Source organism: Phodopus roborovskii, unplaced genomic scaffold, assembly GCF_943737965.1.
Source record: "Phodopus roborovskii unplaced genomic scaffold, PHOROB, whole genome shotgun sequence".
Taxonomy (NCBI): Eukaryota; Metazoa; Chordata; class Mammalia; order Rodentia; family Cricetidae; genus Phodopus; species Phodopus roborovskii.
In genome coordinates this window covers 12,611,821-12,626,067 of record NW_026126416.1, presented here as the reverse complement: position 1 = coordinate 12,626,067, position 14,247 = coordinate 12,611,821, and the positions used below count along the sequence as shown (strand labels likewise).

General features: G+C 38.3%; 1 protein-coding gene across 1 annotated transcript in view; it reads left to right on the top strand.

Moving 5' to 3' along the window:
* Positions 1-14,247, top strand: part of Macrod2 (mono-ADP ribosylhydrolase 2) — a 1,848,725-nt gene that overhangs the window by 1,588,375 nt on the left and 246,103 nt on the right. The window lies entirely within an intron of this gene.

The following is a 14,247-nucleotide window of genomic DNA, read 5'->3' as shown; positions in this document are numbered from 1 at the left end:
ATGAAAGCACAGCTTGATGGTGGGTTAGTTTCCTTGGGCTTAGAGTTTGAAATAATAAAGTCTGTGGTGGTGCTGAAAGCAGGGAAGCAGGTGTTGTTGTTTCCACAGACAGGAAGCAAGAGGGCAAAGGGGAAATGGGTGCAGAGTCTAGAACCTCAAGACCTGCTGGGAGTGACTGGTTTTCTCTGGCAAGGCTCCACCTCCTGAAGGTCTCACAACCTTCTCACACACCACCAACCAGGCCCCAAATGATCAAACACATGAGCCTAAGCGGGAGACATTTCTCATCCAAACAACAGTACATAAAGTGCAGCTACCTGCACGGTTACCCGCACTTTATGGAACAAGAAGCTAATGCTACAAAGATTAAGTTCTCAGTGTTTGGATATATTACAGGTGGACCCCCCACCCACCCCACCGCCTTTGAAGTTCTTCCTAAATTGCAGCTCTTATATAATGATGTGTCAGAATCACATCACTACATGGTGGGCAGATAATTAAATGGATTCTGCACCTGGCTGAAGTTGTATCTGTTAAGTGGTTGAATTAATACAAAAAAAAAAAAAAAAAAAATGTAAGTTTTCTCAGAGCCCTAGACAAGGGACTTCAGGAAGAGAAATGAGAAATGAAACATTCATAAGGATATTTTCTTTATGGAAAAGAGATATGCCAGCTTATTCTTATTCTGGAAATGAAGCATATTCCATTAACTGGGGAGTGTGGTAAAATGCAGTCAAGGGTGACCATCCAATGGAGGCACTCCCTCTGGTCAGAGCACATCACTGCTCAGGTGGATTATACTACAGAGGCACACAGCTGAGAGGATGTGATGCTATTGAAACACACATCTGGGTTTGAGCCTGTCTGTTTAGAAAATGATATCAAAATTTAACTGATTTTTACACTCATGAACCTTGACTTCTAACAACAAATTCTGACTGTCACTCCATGAGCCTTTACTTCTATCATAAGCCCTTTACCATATATGGGATGGACAGGCAGAACTGTTTGTTAATCAGTGGTTAATGGCATCTCCATTCTCCAGGTGACCACAGATGTCTCTGAGTATAGCCTTCACTCTCCAGACCTCACCAACCAGATAGCTACTCACCCAAAGGCATTGCATACTGCCTCCTTCCTTCACTTTCCACCTAACTTCTGCCTGTGTTTCCCATATTCCATTGCCATGTAAAGTATCTGTGCTTAATAAATATGGGGTGGGAGTCTCTTGGGGGTACTTAACAAGACAAATTTGAATCAATTCCTACAGAGAGATGGTGTGAGTTAGATGTAGCCATGTGGATCTGAGAAGCTCAGTAATTGCATACAATAAGCAATGTCTGCATCCCTGAACAAGGAATAGGATTTTGAATGAAAATGACCCCAGCTCCTTCCTGCATACCTTATACGTACACATATCAGGGGCTGAAGATAGCCTTGAGCTGGTGGAGTTGGGTTTCACTGCTATCATTTTAGCTATCCAAGGTCATGTTAAAGGAGTTTTGATTACTGAGGAGGTTAAGATGCCAATAGAGAGTTAAAACTAAAATGAGTGATGGAGAATTAGTGGGGGGGGGTCAAATATTGGATGAGCTGGGAATAGAGGAAGGGAAGGAAAGGAAGAAAGAATCCCCTTGGAGTACAGTGAGGGCAGCCAGTGCTGGGCACTTCTGATTGATGACTAATTAGCAGCCTCTGCTACTTACAGGATGGTATTTATTGGTCTTGTGGATTTCTTAAAGCAAGCATATAGTTCATCAGAATGATACTTGTTTCTCCAAAAGAGCAGACCCTTCACAACCTTCAGAGGTAGAGTCAGTATTTCATGTGAGTTTATGGGTTTTTCTCCAGGCTTCCAATACACATAAAGAAATTTTATCTTTCTCTCCCCCCCCCCACACACACACACGAAATCCTCTTTGAGTTTTGTAAATAAAAGTATTGACTTTTCATAACAATGTACCTTGTAATAAGGGATTCAAGTTGCATTTTAGTGCCAGAGCAAGGGTGAGTTTGTTAACAAAGGAGCGGCTCTCACAACATCACAGCCAGTGGCAGCCTCATTTGCCCTTGTTCAGTGAAAGTACTGGAATGTGGCAGTGAGCTCACACTTCACCAGCTTGCACTTTGCATGGCTGTTCAAACCACTTAACACCTTTCAACTGTCTGCAAGATGAAAGAATGTTCTTTACAAACATTCCTGCCACTGGCACAGCTGCCCTGAATGTTTGTTTATTGCGAGCCTATGATTATTTAGTGTTTATTTATTGCCAGTAGAAAATATATACTGGTTTAAATGCTGATAACTCAGGAAGCATTTCCCAGTCAGATCTTGTATAGTAAAGACTTATTTTAAATATTAAAAATAGAACTTTTTGGACCCAAGATGAAAATGTACACAATGTATTAGTGTCTATAGCTATTTTCATTTTGGTTTTTAGCTTATTGATAAAATATGCACCGTGGATGAATGAGTATTCAACCTTAAAATGATGTCATTTTGTGCCATTTAAGAACTGCTAAGAACAATATATCATTATTTGAATGAACCAAGTGAAGGAGAAATTCCATGACCTTAATTCCTTCATTGGGAATATGGGATTCTGAAAAGGATGGAAAGAGACATTTATGAAAATTTGCCAAAGACCAAATGAATGATAATTTTATATGGTGGCAGTTCTGAGCCAAAGTCATGTTTATTCTTTGGCCCTGGTAAATGACTGAATTCAAATAGAGTAGACCATGGCACGTGTTTGGCTATGAACAGAATTTTCAGTATCCTCTCCATATAGACCTATATGTGTTTCTAGAACATTTGGGTAGAGAAGGAAACTTTTCACCTTTAAGTGGCTTTTAAATATTTCTCCTTCCAATTGATGGCACTGCATTAAATAGTGGCTTGCTCCGCAGTGTTTCAGAAGTAGGTCCTCAGGCACATAAAATGGAGACAACACCTGTAAGCTCACTTGTGTTTTAAGCGAGCCAAGGTATTATAATTTTATTTCAGTAATGAACCACATGTGTTGTTAAAGCAGAGAGAAGAGAGAGATTATAGTAGTTTGAGAATTGTAATAACCAGGCCACGCCTGCCCTTAGCCAAGATTTTGATGACTAATGAGTAGTTATGTGGTTACCCATTAGTCACGTGGGTTTAGGAATAAAATACAACCTCTAAATTCTGGTTCATATTTATTACATCCTTCCTACTTGGCAATACTCACAAAAATCTCCAAGGTCAATATGAAATATGGAAATATCAGGTGGTGCAGTTTAAAATAGTTCTGTTACCAGAGTTCTTCTTCAGTAATGGAATATGATGAGTTCAGATATGTATAGAGCACACAATGAATTACAAATATATAATGCCAAACAAATAACGCAAAGATATATATTACTGATTTCATTAATCACTTCAAGTTGAATGATAATAGTTCAATATGTTGAATTTTTAAAACACTAAATTAATTTCACACATTTGTTTTGCTTTTTTAAAGTTTGTATTTATTTGTTTACTTACAAATTATTTATAATGTGTGTCTGAGAAGGTCAGCAGAAAGCTTGCCATTCTCTCTTTACAATATATGAGTTCTGGCCATCAAGTTCAGGTTGTCAGATTTGAGGAAAATACTTTTAAACACTAAACCACATTACTGGCCCTTCGTTTTGCTTTATGAATATGGCTAGCAGAAAAGTTAAATCACATATGTTACTAGCATAATATTTCAGCCATACAGTTCTAGGAATAAGAAAGTTAACTATGTGGACAGATTTCCTCTACTTCATTGCTTCAGAACACACTAAAAAAAAAAAAACTTGAGTTTCTTACATATAATTCATATACTTATTGCTATAATTCTTTCAAGAGAACCACACCTGTGACTCTGACAAAAAAATGATGCCAATAAACCCATCTAATTAATGAGGCCAACTATATATTGCATAAAAATTTTACAAATCTAATTTTGTGAATATAGAACTATTAATTTATTCTCTTACAAAGAATAAACATTCATTATATCTTCACTTTATTTTTTACTTATAAAATTATTAATGGCACTCTTTTGGTCAATAAATCTTGTTCTACTAATAAAATTTGCTTTAGGAAAAAGCAGTAGTTATTTGATAGGCTTCTCAAATGTCTGATTTAAATAATACACACTGAGCAAAACAGAATCTGCTGTCAAAGTAAATAATATTAGTTTGTGAAAGCACATTTGCAATATCTCACTAGTATATAGTGTAAATATTCTGTTATCATCCTAAGAGGTTCATATTTCATTATTTCTTCCCTGAAACATTCAGCAGTAAGAAGGATTTATTGGTAAGAACAGATTCATTGAACACCCAATGACTTGGCACTGGAAGGAAGACAGGAAGGAAAAAAGCTTGTTGGGATGACGTCATTGTCAACTCCAACTGGAAGTAGCCATTTCCAATCAGGGAACTCTTAAAATATATAAGCAATTATCCTAAACTCTGAAGTTGTAAAGATATATGAAAAAGTTGCTTTCCTTTACTTGCAAAATTTTAATAAAAACAGAAATATACAGATCTTTAAAACCAATAAATATTATTCTCATCAAGATGAATCCCCACTTCTCCTATAGCACAGAAGTTTTTAATGTTTTATGTGTACACAAATTTTGCCTGCAGAGATGCCTCCACGCCAAGTGGATACCAAGTGCCCACAGATGCCAGAATAGGGACTAGAGTTACAGATGGTTGTAAGCCAAAATGTAGGTGCTGGCACTTGAACCCAGGTACTCTTGAAGAGTAGCCAGTATTTTTAACTACTGAACTCCCCCCTCCCCAAGCCATTCTTTCACAGACATTATGAATGAAATGACCATAGTGAAACTTTAATAATGATTTTTAACTCATACTACTTGAACCTCTTAAAATATCACTGTCAATTTCCAGTACAGCTGGCATGTACATTTTGCCTCAGTCCATAAAACTCTTATGTGGCAGAAGTGGGTCTCTGCCATGTCTCTCCCATGCCACTCTTCCCTTCATGAAACACATCTGTCCCCAATCACCTTTGCCTGATGATCAGTCTCAACGCCTAAGAACAATGGGGAACAGGTAAGTCCTGTGGACACATCTAATTCTAATCACCTTCTCTGTCACCTTATCTTGAAGTAAACCACTAAGTCACTTCATCTGTTCAACATAATTTTATTTACTGTGCTACCAACTATCCAAACTTGGATTTTCCCATTAAATTGGTTTAGTGTTTGTTCCCTGCCTCTTCTCACTAATATTGAAAAGACAAACCTTAACTCTTTCAATGTTTTTCAGTGTGTGTGTGTGTGTGTGTGTGTGTGTGTGTGTGTATGTGTGTGTGATGTCAGCATGCCACAGTGTGTGTAAGGAGGTCATAGGGCAATCGATTTGTGGGATTTAGTTTTCTCTTCTATGCGTGTGGTTTCTGAAGATCAAATTCAGGTTGTCTGTTTTGACGGCAAGAGTCCTTGTTTTTACAACCATCTCACCATGTTTACTTTCTCATCACCCAAAAAAACATTGATATTTATATACCAGTGACTGGATAGAAGAATGAATGAAATGTAATAAAATAAAAGGGGGGCTCAGGGTGTTGGAGCATGAGGTAGCAGTGGCATCTAATCAATATTGTGGGGCAATGGAGGTGTCTGAAAGATTAACTAACTACCTTCAGCAAAATGGTGACAAGTAAATGGCTTTTCTTATACATAGATCACAAAACATTCAGTTGAGTTACAGTCAGAAGTGAGAGAGATGCTGAGACATGTGGACAGGGATACAGGGGCTTAGATGTGCATGATCCCACTACCTCCTGAGAAGTGACTGGATGAGAAGTCTCCTTTGAATTGTATTAAAAACCCCAAATGCTGAGCATCCTGCAAGCAAAAGCATGCCTTGTATATTCCCTTGCTCACTCCATCTCCACATTTAGGTACCTCATCAGATTGTAAATGAACAGAACTTCAGTGTTTTGTCTCTTGAACTTTCCTTTACTTGTAATAGAAGGCTCCCAGCAAATGCCTGGGGAGCTGAATTGAGTCTTCTCCCATATTATTTTACAGGCCATTATCTGAACTCTTATTTGGAATTGAATAGATTATTCTGAGACATCACAGAAAGTATAAGAATAATTTATACACCACTGATCCTCCATAATAGTTACGTTTGAATTAACGTAGAGGATGGACATGCACAATAAATTTGCATGCTCCAAAGCTTTTCACTGTGAGAAAATACCATTTCTGCAATAAAGAAGGCCAGGGATAGAGGGCTAAGTAAATCTTTGACATACATACTTATTTTCTTTCTTCCTTTTTTCCTTCCTTCCTTCCTTTCTTCCTTTCTTTCTGTCTCTGTCTGTCTTTTTCTGTATGTCTGTATGTCTGGCTCTTTCTTTCTTTTTTTAATCAAGGAATTCACCTGAAGTCTCATCCTGTGGAAATCATCACTCTTGATATGGTTGTTCATTTTCCAGACATTAGTCCTCATTAGATGGGATATTAGCAAGATTTTCAAAGTCATGTTTGCATGACTAAGTAGAAACCAAATTAGAGCTGATCATACTGGTACAAGCCATGTGTTTACTTTGCTTTTGACTCTTCAAGTGTTGCAAAGACAATAGTGCCTTGACTGTTCAACAGGCCATAGATTACCTCCTGCAGTCATGTTATTAACAACAGGCAGAGCTAAACAGCCTCAAAATTTTGATTTTGATTGTTATGATAGAAATGTGAGTAAAACAGAAAAACAATTCAGTAACAATAATGATATTTGATGTGCTCAGTTGGAAGGTAAACTAACAGATTCCTTTTTCCCAAAAATGTCTCAAAATCTTCCTTTGTGTTGTTGATTTCCCCTTAGGGTAGAAAGTTGGAGTTTTTTGTTTGTTTGTTTGCTTGTTTGTTTTGTTTTGTTTTAATGTTTTGTTGATTTTTCAATGTCTTCTTTTTCATTTAGAAAACAATATATTAATCATTAACAAGCAAATTAAAAAACTTAAATTGAATCCTCATTTAATGCAACTTGACACAAAACCATCAGACCACTGAAAAACTTTGGTGTGACCATTAGCTTCTCTGTCTTGATGCTTCTTAATCTCCCTTCTCTGATACAATGAAAACTCCTGTGAAGAACTACTATGCCTGAGAGGCTTGGTTTTGAAACCTGATTGGGGTGGCAAGTGAATGAAGAAGGAACAGACATACCAGTACATGTATAGAAACACTGCGGCCATTTGGTCTGTGTATACTCTAGTGAAGTAGCAACAACTACTACCAGAAAATCAAAACTTCAACACAATTGTCAGGTACCACCCAGAAGGAGGGATCTAGTACTCTAGTAGGAGGTCTCTGTAAATATCTGGGAGCTGGAAACTGTCATTTCTAGTTTTTATACACACTAGTCAATCCTTTGTAAACACTCATGCTTGTGCACACTGTCAACATTTGCGCTGAAACCAGAGGAAGGCTTTGCCAGTTCCAGTCCTAACCCATGTGAGGAAGGCTTTGATAGATTTCTATGGGTTTGAAGCCTTGGTCCTTGATATGGCCAGCTCACATCAAACAATGCATATTTACTCAGAACTTCATGTGCTTCCTATAGTGAAGAAAATCTCTATTGGAGTCATTTCAAGTGCACAAGTCAACTGGCTGCCTATAAGGAACCTAGTGGAAGCAGGAACTGAAGGCATTTTATTCATTGTCATATGATAACATTATTGAATTAAATATATTGTTAAATTTTGAAAATTAGAGGATTCCAATCTTCAAATCACTTTAATAATGATGTGATATGATGCATGAAGGGTGAAAACTAGCTCACATATTTCAGAATCATATCAAACATTGTCATTAATATGCCACTGCTTTTATCACAAGGTTTTGCCTTTCATATCCATTTGCTTATGGCAGTATAGTTTAGATAATATAATAGTGCCAAGTGGTGTGAAAAAATTTCCCTAACTAAAACCTAACATTTAGAAAGGAGACAGGACATCTTCCCATCCTGATTCCTTTACCAATCTAATGAAGGGCAGTGTGGCAAAGGCGAACCTAAAGGGAAGGGCAGAGAAGAAGGTATGCAGTGGGGTATATCAGCATTGCAACACACCTTGTCCGCACCATGTCCATATTCCTTTATCCTTAATGCTGAACAGAAATTTCAGTTAGGAATATCTGCAGCTCTGTGTGCTTGCCAGAAAAGCTTTCCTGACCATGCTGGCAGGCCAGCAGTGCCAAACAAGTAGCTCCCACTGAGACCTTGTCCTCCATCAGTGATCTCCCACTGTTGACATACCATCTCCTCCTGAGAAGGTATCTCCAAGCATCTTTTCTGTACCACTTCTCGAGTTCCCTGTAGCATTGAGCTCTGGTTGCCCATTACAACATCTAATCCCAAAACACCATTTTGCTGACTACCTTCTCTCCCTGTGTTGCTCCTCCCTTGCTCCTTCATTATTTCCTAGAATGACTTCCTAAATCAGCCCTCCGTACTTTATCGCTTGTATCACAGCTTCAATGTCTGCTTCTGGTAGAACCCACACATGACAACTGATACTACTGTTCACAGAAATCTATCTCCGGATTTTGTTCATTAAAACTATAACAGCACCTACATTTAAGGCTTTTGCTAATTTCTTTTCAACAGGTCATCTGGTGTCCCACCATAGGTATCTCATAATGACTTTCTGAGAGTAGTCTGTCTTCATAAATGGAGCACTTGGTACTCTTCTACACAGGTCAGACCTACTATATGTTGTATCAGGTGAAGTGTGGTAATTATACAAATGCTTGGCAGGGGAGAAGACTTCATCCCTCTTTTAATTATATCTAGAACAATGGTAATATCTGTCCTTCCTGAAGCCATCTGGTTAAAACCCACCTGCTTGGACAGGAGACGACGGCACCTTCATTAATCTTAGCACAGCAGACAGCCATTCCTTATCTCTAGGCCATCTTAGAAAGCTGGTCATTCTGGATGCCTCACTCCCCTCCAAATGAGGAGGACTTGGTTTCAGGTGATATATGTAGGAACTAAGGACACAGAGACTAATTTCTTCAGAAATGATCCCACAAAGGAGGGAAGACTTTCATATCAAGTATGGCATGTTGAGAACTTGCCTGAGTTGTGTAAATATGTATGACTTTTTTATGGATACCCTTCTAAACTGTTATCAAGCCTGGTAGGTTTCTACTTAGTTATTTGCCTCAGGGATAAAACTTTATGGCATATTTCTAGTTATTTAAAATGGTAAAACAATGATTCTCTCCCTGTTTGTCTCTCTGTATATGTGTGTGTTTTTATCTCTGTTTATGTCTCTCTGTCTCTATCTCTCTCTCTCTCGTGTGTGTGTGTGTGTGTGTGTGTGTGTACTCTAAAATAAAATAGAGCTCCAGATCTCTGGCAAGAGCTGCTGTCTGTATGATGTCATCAGGCACCTACAAGTCTCCATCCCACTATTCCCTGAGTGGTAAAAAGAAACGAAAGGGACCAGACAGAGAAGTAGGAGACACTTCCTATTGAGTGGTATCTTCATTACTATTGTGGTGGCTATCCAGACACTAAAGAGTTTACTAATCTACCCATAGAGCCGAGGCTGACATTTCCTGAGGAGCTATCACCTAGGTTTCACATAGACAGTATATGAATTTGCATTTTACACTTTCAGTCAAGGATGCTGATTTTTCCTTCAGTTACCTGTCATCACAAGAAATGCGAGATTCAAGGGGCTCACTGGTTTTGTTTTCCCAGCTTTGTGGATTATTAGATTTCAGAGCTTTCAAAATGGAAGAAATTTCACATAATTACTTAATTGGTATCTGAATCTTTAAGGATTTATTAATATGCCAAGCTAACACTATTTAATCACATAAAAGGTTATTTCTTCTCTCTATTTCCCCCTCTCTCCTTTCCTCAATCATTCTCTCTCTCTCTCTCTCTCTCTCTCTCTCTCTCTCTCTCTCTCTCTCTCTCTCTCTCTCTCTCTGGCTGCTTCTGTACCTTTGTACATGTATACCAGACTCCATAAACTAACATACAAAGGAGTTTAATATGAGTCTACAAATAACCCATACACACTAGTGGTAAGACTGCCTGCTGTTTTAAAGGAGCTACTACTGGGTATCCAGTGCCTTCTTGGAGAAAAAGAAATGCTCATTGACTTATAATACTCATTAGACTGGGCCTTTGTTAAGTTCTCCAACTTACCTAACACACACACACACACACACACACACACACACACACACACACACACAAAGAAAGAGAGAGCACAGATGCACACTGGCATGTGAGACAAAGACAGAAAGACAGTAATGACCGGATTTGGCTCAGAATATTCTGTTCATAGGCTTAATTAAAGTGTGAAAGGCATGGGATGCTTAGGGTAGAAAGACCTATGAATTGATCTATAGTAAATCATTTGGGAGGAAGCTTAGACCCTTATTCCACTTAGCAGATAATGCTTCTTGTGTTTGGTGATCCAGGCCATTCACAAGTGATGTTTATATGCAGTAAGTTCCCAAGGTATACTAAAATCAGAGATTTTCCATTAATTCATGAAAACAAACTTATCACAGCTAATTTCTTCTGGCAAACACAAACATTCACCTGTCTTTGGATAGCATAAGCTTGATTTCTAATAGCTGAAAAAATGGATTTTCATCACCAACATGCCATAGAGGTACACAAATTGTGGACACAAAGTTGAGTGTATTCAATGCAAATATATCTTACAGTTTATCATAAAGATTTTATAACCATAGATCTTGTATTTTATTAAGATCTTGATGGCTGATACTTTCAGTTGCTTTTGATTTTGTCTGGCAAATATATGTCTGATATAATGAATGTCTACCCCTTGCTCTGTGTGTCCCCAAAGAGTAGGTCTGCCATTAAGTCTTATCTGTGCAAGGAGCTACTCAGAATGGTGAGTTACATATCTCCCTTCAGTGTAACTACAGCATTGATGGAGAAAGGTCTTTAACTTGTAAAATATAGAAAATTTTGTGAAAATAGATAGATACACTTAAAAGTCTGATGGTGATGAATTGATAAGTCTGATGCCAAGGACTTGGTCTAATGGCTTAAATGAGGTGCCATGTTTCCTGCCAGCGACTATTCAATACCTACTTATCCACTCACAGAAAAAAACGAGGCTCATTACCTTATCTCGGGGAGTTCACTGAGAGCAGAGGGCAAGCTTTCTTAAGCCCTCCACATTCTTCTCACACGCTGTGGGCTCAATTAACATTTCTTGCTATAGATCGTTTATTGGCTGGTGTTTGATCTGGTTGTTTTTACTGCACACAAAAGCCACAGAGTCTGCTGAAGAAGGAGTGCTTCATGTATTCCATTCTCTTTTAATCAAAGCAGAGATAGAATTCTAATAAAAACATCTTGAAAACAATTTATAAAGCTCATTATTCATCTCGAAGGATGAGAAAGAAAAGTGATAGTTGCTTGGCTATCACTCTCTCTGATAGAACATTCTTGTTATATTCATTATAAAAATATTAAACTCTCATAATTGATCAGCCTCTCAGTTGTGCCTACCACGAAGCTGTTTGTGCAGATCAGCTTGCTAAGGCAGGTTTGGCTGTGAAAGCATACTCTCCTTGAAGCCACTATTATTAAGGCTTGTGTGGTACCTATGAATCCACATTACATGATCCTCAAGCAAAGTCTACAACCCTTGTTTTGGATACCTCATTCTTCACCAAGGATAATACCCATTGGATTCTGTTCATTCCTTTTCACTAGCATGTCTTTGTTCTCTCCATTCACAGTGTCTGCATCTTAACTTTAACCTTAACATAGCCTGCTTCGATCACAGTCACAAGCCACCCTTCCTGGTTAATCTACTGTGCAGTTCCTGCCTGTCTGCTTTATACTTTGTAAAGCCTTAGGAGGGCTTAAGGGTCTTCGTTCTGACTTGGGTACTTTGAGTAACCCATTGGTCTGAGAATGAAACATGGACCTTCAAAAATGTGACTTGGTCTAATGTCACCTTCTCTACCTTACATCTCTATGTATGTTTTTCTCTGTCCCTCCATCTCCCTCTTTCTGTCTCTTTTGCTCTCTCACTATATAATAAACTGTGACATCACTGCACTTATTTTTTTCTCAAGGATTTTCATCTTGGCTTTTCCCTTTTCTTCTTCCTTTACTCATTGGTAATGTTCTGCTCATTTTTCAGGACTCAGAGTATGTGTCTTATCCTCTTGTATCTTTCTGTTTCCCAAGACTGGTTTTCATATCCCATAGGTATGAAATAAAGGCCAATTGCTTCCACAGTGCCCACCCTTTCATGAAAGTAACTTCTAACCTCTTCAATTTCCTGCATGGTCTAGTTATAGATCCCCAGGAACTGATACTTTGTACTTACTCTACAAGTGTTTGCTGAATAAATGAAGTTAAGCTGATAGAACAATGTATTGGAGAAAAATATAGTTAGAATCCAACTCTTCCAAAATATGCAGCTTCTTCTGAATGTACACCTAAAGCAGACAAAATCACCATCTGCCAAAAGTATCTATACTGCCTTGTTCATGCCTTATCATTCCCAATGGCACGATATAAAAACTACCTGTTTGTTAGTGAAAGAATAGCCAGACTTAGTGTTACAAATTTGCAATGCTAGCACTCAGATAGTAGTTACAGAAAGATCACATGTTTCAATTTAGCCTGAGCTGCATGGTTAAACTGTGTCTCTATGAACAAGGATTATGGGAAAGAAAGAAGAAAGGAAGGAAGGAGGGAAGGAAGGAAGGAAGGAAGGATGGAAGGAACAAAGGAATGAAGGAAAGGGGAAGGCAGATAGGGAAGGAGAAAGGGAGAGGTAAGAGAGATGGATGGAAGAAGGAAAAAGGAAGGAAAGGAGGAAAGAAGCCAATAAAGCAATAAAATATTATTTTGCTATGAAATATAAGACTGTGTTCTTTGCCTAGAGCATATGATTCTAGAGAACATTCTGCTAAATGAAATGAGCCAAATACAGAACAATGTTCAATGTCACATATTTGTAGCTTCTTACTAAAAGTGGAGGGGGGAGGTATAGAAAAATAGAAGGGAACTGCAGTTAATAAAGGAGAGATAGGGAAACGGACAGGTGAAGGTCAAGGTAATTTTTTGTTTTGCTTAGTTCCGTAAAGCATCATGCATGTGAGATGAACAAATATGGAAATCTAATGTGCAAAATAAGGAGTGTAGTTGGGTTTTGTTGCTTTTGTCATTAAAGGACTAACCTTGCCACAAAAAGTAACTATGTGAGACGACAGACATATCAAATTATTTCATTGCAATCATCATTTCTCTTGCTTTGTGTATCCAATAACATCAAATTGTAAACCTTATAAACAATGCAATTGACTTTTTCATGCCAAGTAGCTCTTTGGAGACTGAGCATAGTGCTATGGGAGCCTGGTCCAGGCACAGAGGCTACCCTGCTTCCTTCTTCCAGCTGAAGCCAAAAACAGTCAATATTTTAAAAGGGGCTATGCCTCTAATTTAAACCCTGTTTTAAAAGGTTTCTATTAAACCTTACCTCTTTCCAGTAGGCTGTCGAGAAAGAGGAGAAAATCTAGAGAAAAAAATCTTTAACATGTTTCTTCTTAAAATTACCTCTTTGCCCTGCCTTTCTTCTCACCAAGAAACTCACCTGTAAACTTTCCATCTTCTATGCTAGCTTTTAGCTAGCTTTATTTCTAATTATGTGTCTGGATACAGTACCTGTAGAGGCCCAAAGACATTTTCAGATCCCATGGTGCTGGAGTCAACAGATGCTGTCAGCAGCCTAGCTATGGGTGCTGGGAACCGAACTTTCATCATCTGCAAGTATAGCAAGTGCTCTCATTGCTGAGCCAGCTCTCTACCCCCATTTTTGTCTCACATTCATAGTCATCTAAGTCTTCCTGATGTGTGTTTGGTAACTAGCATTCATGCTATACCAACATTGGGAGAAAATTGTTCCTCCAACTTTAGACTTCAGAGTTCCAGTATATGGCCAACAGGCGGAGCTTCCAGGCTCATTTGCCCCAGTGGAACGCCTTCCTGAGAAGGTAGTATGCACCCATCTAGACATGCTGGCCATCCAATAGACCAGCCAGCACAATGCCTTCCAGTACCTTTCCTATGGTAAGCATTTTTACTCTTTTAGTGGTAGCCTTTAGTGAGCATATTTCCTAATTCAATCAAATTCAACTTTTCTTCTTCGTGGTTGTGTTATCTACAAGTCTCATTAAA